Here is a 10,985-nt window from a genome sequence, read left to right as displayed (position 1 = left end):
TGTCTCCTTACCGTTCTTCTGCTCCTTGTTTACTACATCGGCCAGCCTGGAGTTTCTGAAGCATTGGTATTTTTTTTATTGGTTTGTACTGTTTTACCCTGTTTAGTCTACTGTTTGTACTGTGTACGGCGCTGCGGAAACCTTGTGGCGCCTAACAAATAAAGGATAATAATAATAATAATCTCAGACCTCTTTTACCGATCCAACGTATATCAACTGGCCTTACAAAAGCCTCTCTATTGTTGGCAAAATTATATCTGGACGCCCAGAACACAAACGAATGCCCAACAATCCATATGCTTATCCTCTGAGAAAAGCAACCTGTAACACAGATAATAGGATCCGTCACCACCAGGTTGAACTCATCCACCATAAACTGATAGACTCGGCACCATCAATTGAACTTTATAGCACCACTCCTTGCAGCTTGGGAAAATTATGTGACTTCTAAATGACATTAACGTGACTTTACAGTATAATTAAGGGGAAAAAAGTGTTAACCAAAATGAAGGTAAAACCGTAACCCCGGAGGCACACCACTAATCAGGCCTTTTTCGGAGGAAAAAATGGCAAATCCCTTCATGCCCCCGTATAAAAACAACGGCGAGCGGAGGAGCCCAAGGTTAACACTGGACGGGGAGAATACTATTGCGTATCGATTACCTATTCGGTCTAATATACCTTTTATACGCATCTGACTTCTAATGCCCTAAGGCTTTAATGGGGCTAACGGAAGGAGTGAGTGCCAAATTGGGATGGGTCTAAACCCTCGTACTTCAGTGCTCTCTTAAATATGGCCGTGAACTCAAATTTCGACAAAGTGGATCCGTCAGCGTGAATAAACCAGGGTTCAGAATTATGTGGTCTAACTCTTTGAAATTCATTGCACAGTGCCACGGGACAGATATCACAATCCCCTTGTGATATCCATTGACCACGACCCACTTGATCTGTTTTGGATCTAAGGATTTGACAAGAAAGCATGTTAACATCCAAAAACATATGCTTCGCTGACAAGGCATTACCCAAATCACGCTTAGACTGTGCCACTAACTCACTCACCCTGAACGCACCAAAGAAAGTGAGCGAAAAAGCTGAGCGAAAGAGCAACGATTCATAAGCACTATCTGTAATGAAAGCCAGCGCAGACATAAGTTTTTTCAAGATATTCTTGTGAACCGGCCTTCTCATATCCTCCTTTCCTGGTTGCATTCGCGACCAACCTTTAAGGGCCTTAGTGACCAAAAACCCCTTAGTAATATCAGTCCAACCATGAAGTTTGGCCATAAATGAAATTCCTGCCAGCATAGCCGTCATTAAAGTTTTAGAAATGCCCTGTTGGTACTTAAACCAAATAAAATCAAGCATATCCGCGCTCTGACCTGAGTCACACCGACCGCGCGACTGTAAGTACTGTCCCCACTGGCGCCATGCAGCACGATATGCTCTGTTGGTGGAAGGGGCCAACGAAGCTTCCGCCAGTCCTACAATACCTGCTCGACTACCTGCCAAACAAAAGGGGGAGATGGCGTACCCATTATGTCTGCCTGAGGAGCCAATTCCCTAAAACGTGTCCACTGTCCTCGGGATAACGCGTCCGCCACCTCATTTTCCGCACCAGGGACATGTCTTGCTCTGAATGTAATGTCATTCTCAAGACAGCGCAGCACAAGATGCCTCAACAATTCAATTGCAGGAATGGACGATGCACTCTGTTTATTAATGCACTGCACTACGCCCAGATTATCGCACCAGAATACCACTTCCTGCCCTCTTAACATTGACGCCCATAGTTCCACCGCAACCACAATGGGGAACAACTCCAGTACCAGTAGGTTGCCTAACAACCCTTTGGCCCGCCATACCTCTGGCCACAGATCAGCACACCATCTACCCCTAAAGTAAGCTCCAAAACCAACCGAGCCAAAGGCGTCTGTTACTAACTCGAGGTGCTTATTGGAGACTGGTGCAGCCGGCCAAATACGAATGACGTTAAAGTTCTCTAAGAACCTCAACCACATCCGCAAATCCTCTTTAACCTCCTTATTTAGCGTAATCCGCACGTGTGGACGCGACATTCCCGCTGTAGCCAGCTGCATCTTTCTACAGAAAACTTTTCCCATAGGAATAATTCTGCAGGAAAAATTAAAGGAACCTAACAATGATTGGGCCTGGCGTAAGGAAATAGACCTTGAAGCCAAAGTAAGTTTAATTGACCTTACCAGCTTCTTCACCTTCTCCTGGGGCAACCTACAACAACCCTCCAATGTATCAATCTCGATTCCCAAGAATGACAAACAAGGTAAGGGACCCTCTGTCTTGTTGTGTGCAACTGGCACTCCCAAGACAGAAAATAAAGCCTTAGCCACAAACAGTATGTCTGCGCACTCTGATGAACCAGCCATTCCAATAAACAAGAAGTCGTCCAAGTAGTGAGCTATACCCACATGACCCGTTCCTGCCTGTATACACCAGTGCAAGAAGGAGCTGAACGCTTCAAAGAATGTGCAGGACACTGCAAAACCCATTGGTAGACATTTGTCCACATAGTACCCATCCGGCAGACGGAAACCCATAAATCTAAACAAATCTGGATGTAGGGGAAGCAGGCGAAAAGCAGATTCAATATCTAGCTTTGCCAACAAGACCCCTGACCCAAAGGCTCTAACTAGATCTAAGGCTTCCTCAAACGACTGGTAACTCACTGAGCTGTCTTCCACGGCTATGGCATCGTTAACTGATTGCCCGTGAGGATGGGAAAGGTGCTGAATAAGCCTATATTTCCCTATCGCTTTCTTGGGCACCACTCCCACTGGGGAGATGACCAAATCCAATATAGGAGGAGATGGAAAGGGGCCTGCCATGCGGCCTAAGTCTACTTCTTTCCGCACCTTCTCCTTCAAAATCTGTGGGAACACATAGGCTGAGCGCAAATTCTTTTTTGCCTTAGCCGAAACATTACCTACTATGGGAAGGGGAAAACCTCTCTTAAAACCTACACCTAAAAACTCTGCCTGCTTCCTATCCGGAAACAAGCGAAGCCACCTGTCCAGCTGCACCGTCTGGACCGGCGAACCTGCTTTACTGAGCAGGCCATGCATCCCCCTTGCCTCCTTCTGCCCCTGGCCCGCCTTTAGTGCAATCACGGGCTGGATGGGAACCTTTGCATTTGGCATAAACATGCCTGTATCTACATGCATTTCCCCTGGTGCACGTGCCGCTGTTAAAGGCAAAGCACCTGTTTCTGGTCTGCGTTGGGGGAGAACTACGTCTCCCCTGCATGCGAAACCTCTGCGCCCTAAACTCTTGCCCTTCACTTTCTTTCGGACGCATCATCTCCATCCACGTCTCCACATCCTTACAATCAAAAGGAATGATGCGTTTCCCCTTGACCTTCTCCAGGAAGCTCTCATCATATCTCCGCCAAATGGAGCCTCCATCTCTTCTATAGATCCCTGTAATTAGGTGCAAATATTGCCAGACATCCACAGCTGCGTCAGGTCTAGTTTCCAAATACACCGAAGCAAAGACGCTAAAAGCAGTCACCCAATTGGGGAATGACTTATAGGCCTCTTCTCCTATACCCCCTTTCTCCTTTGCCTTTTCCAGCTCCTTCTTGCCCGTTTTTGTTATAATGAAAATATCTACATACGCTCCTTTCCTGATCCTTTCTCTCAAACTCTTCCTAATTCCCGATGTCAGCGCCGTATACGAACAATGGACTACTGGACCCTTACTGCCGCTTTCTTTGACCGCAGCATGCGCTACCCTTTTCTGGCTCTTAGTCCCACTAAAATGCTCATTCAGAATCCTCAAAAGCTTCCGAGAACCACTTTCCTGATCCGATGAGGACCCACTGCATATAGATGACCCACTTGTACTACTTGTAACTGTGTGAGACAAAACATTACGGCACTCACCTTGCGACGTGACCCCTGGACTTACCACTCCTTCCCGCCGAGGCGCCCCTTCCGCTGACGTTGCACTCATTGTGGCTGACAGACGGCGTCTTCTTGATGCCGCCGGACCTTCTGCTAAGCCACCAACCTCCATTCCACTGCTACTCTGTCTTTCTGGGGGACAAAGAACGTTAATACCTGCTCCTCTTGCCCTGCTTGCCACATGCATGCGCTCCGGAACTACTGACCTAGGAGTCCGCCTCCCATCATCTCCCTCTCCATAGTTTCCAGAGCATCCACGCCCCTGTTGCCGGCCTACATAACTCGCTTGGGGAGGCCTATTCGGCGCTTCCGCGTAAACTAAGGGTCTATCCCGATGATACAACCCTCCCCTACCATGCGGGTAGTCCCTGGCAACCCCTTGATGACAACATGCCTGCCCACTGCCTTGGCCCCATGTCAAACTCTGGTATTGGTCTCCCCATCTACCTGCCTCTCCATACTGCTCTACATAACTCTCTGGAGGTAAAAGATATGATCCTTGCATATATGTTTCCTGACTTGGTTGACCATAGGACAATGGCCCTCCCCTCCCCCTTCCCGGCCCCCATTATGGGAGAGGGAGCCGCTGTTGATAAAGCCCTCTCGGACCTACCGCTTGCTCATCGTACCCATAGAACCTCTCCCTCGCCTGTCTATGCATAACTTGGGCGTTAATGAAATCACAGAACTGCTGTCCCTCATCCCTCAGATGGCGCTCCTCGCCTGCACCATACTCACTGTCCAGGCTCTCCGCATAGTGCCCCGAATCCCGGGGATACCGATGACTAACGCTCCCTTGATCATCATAGCCCCTTACATAAGTGACAGCCGGGAATGAGAATCACTCCTGCCCGACACTCGCTCCCCTCGCCTACCCCCAGCCGCCTGCCGAGCTGAAGGGCCCCCTTTACCCCCCTCTACCACTAATACTGTCAGCCACAAACCCCCGAACCAGCTCCTTGCCCTCTGGAGACACAGACCTGGACCTAGCGTCATGCCGGCGGCTTTGCGGTGCCTGCCCTCTAGTCGGGGACGGAGTTTCAACCCTACGTCTCATGGCCTTACCTCTCCCCCTCGCACCCTTTGCCATAAGCCTCTGTTTATGGGACCTGCTGGGTGCCCGGCCATGCATGCGCACAGTACACGCGGCCGGGAGAGATGACCCATCTACCGCCTCCGGACGTCCCAGACTCACCTCTCCTTGCTGCCCCTCCAACCCCTCAGCTCCCGCTAGTACCAATTCAGGACCAGAACTCTGCTCACCAGACCCCTCAGGTAAGATGGCGGCCGCCATAACACGGGGACTAAGCGGGCGATCACTCTCCGTGGGGAGCTCGGTAAGGTCGCTAAAATGAGCAGGGGGACCCACGCTGTGCCTGGGGCGAGACATATCTCCTACAAGTTTGGCAGCAAAGAACCGACAACAGTGCAGCGCTTGGACCCGTACCCACACAATATCAGAATTAACCAGCAATCAAATAACCAATGCTAACACAGAACAGAAATCAGACACAATGAAAACAAAGTTATTGAAATTACAAAAGCAACTTCAAAACCAAATAATTCCACTCAGCCTGACAGTGATCCGACCAGCAGGAAATCCTAATGCAAGAGGAAGTTGCCCTGCCTAGCCAGGGATATATATGAACACCTCCTTTCACTCCTCCCCCTAACATCCAGGAGCAGCAACTTCCCAAAACATTAACCCCTAATGTCCATGTCCTGCTTCGTGACAAGCAGCTCCGTTTATTTTCATTCAGCTTAAGGGCTTCATTCTTAATAACATGTAATTCAATAATTCCCACTTGTCTTTTTGAGTATTTTTTCCATATTTCCTAATGTGGGGCATGAAAAACCATGACAGTGGAACCAAAAAAACTTAACACAGCCTGCCTTGCCTGGGAAGGTTAGCCTCTCATTTAGGAAATAAGACAAGAGTACAGCACTGCAGAAAAACAAAAATGCAAATATAGGGGAAACAAAGAGGTGATACAACAACAAAAAATATAGTGCTAACTATATGCCCAATTAAAAAATTAGGCAAGTATACCGATTTTTGGTAGGGTTAATATTCCATAAAGGCATACTGCATGATTTATGTTATTCTACACCAGCAAGCATATTACTTTGTATTTGTTTAATGCTGGCACACCAATTTACTTGCATTATTCAAAAATGGGAACATAGATGTAATGGGCAAGGTTAGAACATTTTGTAGCCAATCAGAGCATTAGAATAGTCATAATGTGAGGCTCCTATGAAGCCTTTAAGAATACCAGTACAGTGCAGAGTATTTCAGCTTGCACAACTCCAATGTCGATGTATAACAAATTTTAAAAAGTGAGGGGCATCGTACCAACATGTAGCGAATATTAATCCATTTTGACGCACAGTGCATCATTATTTTGTGCTGTTTTAACATTTAAGAAGCCTGTTTGCTTTAAAAAAACAAAACAATGTTTTTCCCCAGCAAAACGACTTGTTTTTGTTGGTGGCTGGTCCCAGAGGAGGGGCCAGCCACCAAGCAAGAGAGACTTGGGCCGGTCCCTGTACTGGCTCAAAATAGAGTTTTACGGTCAGGCCTGGGGAACATGTGCCCCCCTGTCCCTGACTTTTGGTAGGTAGTAATTACTGCATACCGGGAACACCCCACAAGACCTGCTGCTTTGGAGATGCACAGACCCAGTCGTCTAGCGGTCACATTTTGACCATTGTCAAAGTCGCTCAGATCCTTACACTTGCCTGTTTTTCCTGCTTCCAACACGTCAACTTCAAGAACTGACTGTTCACTTGCTGCCTAATATATTCCATCCGTTGATAGGTACCATTGTAAGGAGATAATCAATGTTATTCACTTCACTTGTCACTAATTTTAATGTTGTAGCTGATCGGTGTATAAGCATATTTCGTTTAAATATAGTCCAAGCTGTTATTTATTAAAATGAGTGGGACCAGCCATATTGTCTAATCTGACATAACAATGCAATGTCATCCATAATGTTAAAAGGATCAATATCACACAACGTAGTTACTTTGTATTCTGGTTCGACTAGGACAGTCCTAGGGTTTTCCACAAACCTAGAATTGACATTAAGAGAAAGATTAATTTTATTGTGATGTGTACAGTCCACAAAGACACGTTGCTCAGATGTTCAGGATGATCTCTGCTCAATAACTGGAGATTCCTTACCGTAATGGCCAGCAAAGATGTCCAGCAGCACATCGTGGCCAATTGAATCTTATGATATAGATTAACAGATAGAATAGATTCTTAGAAATGGACCAACAAGAAGTCAAATGTAAGACCATGTTGTCTGTCTTGAAGATTGATGGGTGCAGTCCACCACAACTGAAAAAAATATTATAACATTTACTTCACTAGCTGGTGTGAACAACCACTTTTTTTCCCCCCATTAATAAATGGACTACCCAAACTCAAGCATATCACTATGTGAAGCAAATCAGAGTATTGTTAAAAATTTTCAGAGGGTTGAGGCTTGCATATAGTCCAGGGTACCAAAGGTACCAACCCTGCTTGTAAATACCTTGTTTTTTCCATTCCCCAGTCCCCCATAATATTATAGCACAATCATGTGTCCTCTGACTTTCAACATGCTCTGAAATCAAGCCATCTCATTATCTTATTTTATTCTACTAATACCTCCTCAACACCCTCAATCCTCTATACGTGCTCCCACTTACCTCACCAATACACTCAGTCCTCCAAGCGGAGTCACCAATGCTGCTGGGGCAAAGATGTAAGCAGCAAAGTTGGCAGTTTCACCAAGTCCCACTATAAAACAGAAGGGGATAGGGTAAAGTAACTAGTGGATAAAAACGGCCTTCCCTTCAAACTTCTGGTCCATCACAACTGTGGTCAAACAGTTTTGTTTTGTTTGTTTTTTAAATAAAAAAAAAAGCCAGAACACACAAATGCTGCAACAAAATATTTGTTTAATCAAAAGACTGAAGGAAAAGGCTCCTTCTGACAGCATAGCATATTTACCTCCCCTATGAAAAGAGATGATCTCCACACTATGGAATACTTAAGATAGGATCCTGGGGTTCCAAAGCAGGCATAAGAGGGAGTGGGACATGAATCTGGGCCCCCTTGAAAAAAAGACTTGTGAAGCAATTAGGGAAAGAACTGCTAGCTCAATCTCCACTTTGAATAAAGATAATGCCTAAAGTCTATTTTAGATGGGACTTCCCACCAGAAAAATGATCAGCTATGTATCCCTCCACCAATTCAGACTGCTGGAGAGATTGTGGTCAGATAGGCTAGGTCCTCCATATTTGGTGGACATAAACATCTCAGGCTATTGGAAGGAATTCTCCTTTGTTACCCACTACAAGATGGAGACAAGCCATTAGCTAATTAGCTTCCCATATACTGGCTGCAGCTAAATGCCTTATTGCCAAATCTAACCCCATTCCATCAAGTTCTACATCTGGTCTATAACAGGCATGGAAAAAATGACCACTTACATAAGACACATTTACCAAGGTTTGGGCACTATGACTTTTCCTATAAAGCTAACCTACCAGGCCCAATCATCTATGATTATACAATCAAACCCCCTATTTTAGAAAATTCCAGTTTCCGTTGGTTAGTTAACCTCGCTTAATTAACTTGTCGCCTGTCCAAAAACATCTTCAAGCTCTCTATTATCTTCAACCTTGTATACATGATGGTGGCAATCCCAACCCCACTGCTTCCCCATTATTATATAAAAAAAATAAAAAAATCTAGCTTTCATGTTCGATTAGGTTGCATTGTAAAATTTTGAGTCCTGTAGTTTTACATAATGCATAATCTGTTTGCTTGTTTTGCTTATCTTTTGTTTCCATGTTTTGTATCAAACTCTGATGAACGAAAAAAAAAAAAGTTTACAACTCAAGAAGTCTCCTTAGCTTGTTGAAGAGGTTTCATAAACAAACTTATCGAGGACGGTTGGGTGAGAGAACTATGTATTGAATTTTAGGGGGATTTGAATGTAGTATTGAAGTATTGACAAACATATACTTACTGGATAAAAGACCTGCCACTCTTTCAGGTATGCATGTCCTCCATGACCTGCACGATAAAGTGATATAAATTCAGGCCCATTTATGAAAATACATTTTTATACCATACAGTTATTCTGAAAGAATACAGTTAACAACATTTCTGTGCTTCCTACCACGGATTAAAGAGAAGAGGACCTGTTCCTTTCTCGTATATCGTTAATTTCTGTCTTTTCTAGTTCAGAATGCGGAAAGGACTTTTAAATGGAATCTATTATTGAAAGTAAAAATATTTATGCTTTTGTTAATATATTCTGGAACTAAAATGTTTTTAGAGATATATATATATATATATATATATATGTATATATATATATATATATATTTTTTTTTTTTTTCTTACAAGGTTATGTTATTATAGGATCACAATTATATGTCTTACAGATATACAGGAAATGGAGAAACCTTCCACTTCCTCCAACATCCTCAAAGATTGATGTGCGAGCAATTACATTAGGGTATGTGGCAACTAATGCCTATTTCTGAAAGTCAAAAGATAATCCCATGTGCTAGTGTTGGCCCTTTAATAAAATATTTTTTTTTGATCCAGCATAATCCAGAGGATACTTAATAGCTGGGTAGCCAATGTAGTGCTGTCTTGAATAGTGAACAATAGACTGCTCTTTATTAAGCTCACCAGAGATCAACTTTTGCACCGGATGCTCCTTGTAAGCGGTCCGTTCCGTCCAATTTTTCTTTTATTTAATCCAATATGGATTATGTTGGATCAAGAAAAGAAGATTTTAGATAACCATGTGTTAGCGACAACACTGGAATCAAACTCATGGTGGCAAAAATATATTAATGCGGCCATTTTAGTTGTTTTCCAAGGGGGCACAATTATTGATTTATATAAAAAAGGCCACTATTAATTACTTAATATATTGTGGCAATATAGATTTGTTAGATAAAAGAGCAATACAAATATATCAGGGGGCCAACATTTGTAACACTACGGGGGGAATTCAATCCCCCCCAAATTAGTGTGGCGTTAAAACGATTACCATTATTACGGTAGTTTTAACCCAGCTTTCTGCTTGGAGCTCAGGGAGCTGCGAGCAAAAAGCCGGCGTTGAAACTACTGTAATAACGGTAATTAAGCACATTATCGTAATAACGCGCAGGCCGTGTTACGGGTAAAAGTAATGCGGGCTGCGCGTTATTATGGTAATTGAATTCCCCCCTACAAGTTAGAGCATGCTGACGCTTGTATTGGTACCCATCGACTAGAAATATCAGGAGGGCCCCATTCATCTCTAGCCATGGGGACCTAATCGTTTGCAGCAGAAGACCAGACCTGATGTTGAGTAGCACTGGGCTTTTACACAATTCAATTCAAGGTGTATAACCAGATGTTACCATGCGGTTTGGCCTAAACGGTTTGCAAACCGCTACACATTGCATGTGGTTTTAAATTTTAGCTTCCAAACTGCAGGATAGTAAATCCTGCAGTTTGGGGCTGAAAACCACATCCGATGGGCTTGCCTGATGCGTTTGATAAAATTGCAGTTTTAAATAGAACCTGCAATTGCTGACAATTGGCAATTTTAAATAATTGCAGATTGATATTTACCCCCATCAATGTCAACCACTTAATAGCTGCATACTGTTTAGATTATGTTCAACAAAAAACAAAAACAAAAACAGAAAAAATCAGGCAAATTAAATTGGCAAGTTGAAAAAAAAATTACAAATAAAAACAAAATTTTATTATAAAAACAACCAACCATTCTATGGTGTTATACCCTTTATCATCATTTATTTATATAGCGCCAACATATTCCGTAGTGCTTTACAATTGGGGACAAACATAATAAACTAAGAAACAAACTGGGTAAAACAGACAAAGCGGTGAGAAGGCCCTTCTCGCAAGCTTACAATCTATGGGACAATGGGAGATTGACACATGAGGTTAAGACTACATTTTGCATTTTGGCCCAGCCAGGCTGCAAAGGTAAAAGTGACTCATAGCCTAAA

At 43.7% G+C, this 10,985-nt stretch overlaps 1 pseudogene; it reads right to left on the bottom strand.

Annotated features, from left to right (window-relative positions):
- Window positions 1-9,028, bottom strand: part of LOC142101847 (magnesium transporter NIPA2-like) — a 66,528-nt pseudogene extending 57,500 nt beyond the window's left edge.
- Window positions 9,029-10,985: the final 1,957 nt, after the last annotated feature.

The sequence above is a fragment of the Mixophyes fleayi genome, chromosome 9 (assembly GCF_038048845.1).
Source record: "Mixophyes fleayi isolate aMixFle1 chromosome 9, aMixFle1.hap1, whole genome shotgun sequence".
Taxonomy (NCBI): Eukaryota; Metazoa; Chordata; class Amphibia; order Anura; family Limnodynastidae; genus Mixophyes; species Mixophyes fleayi.
This window is presented reverse-complemented; position numbering and strand designations above follow the sequence as displayed.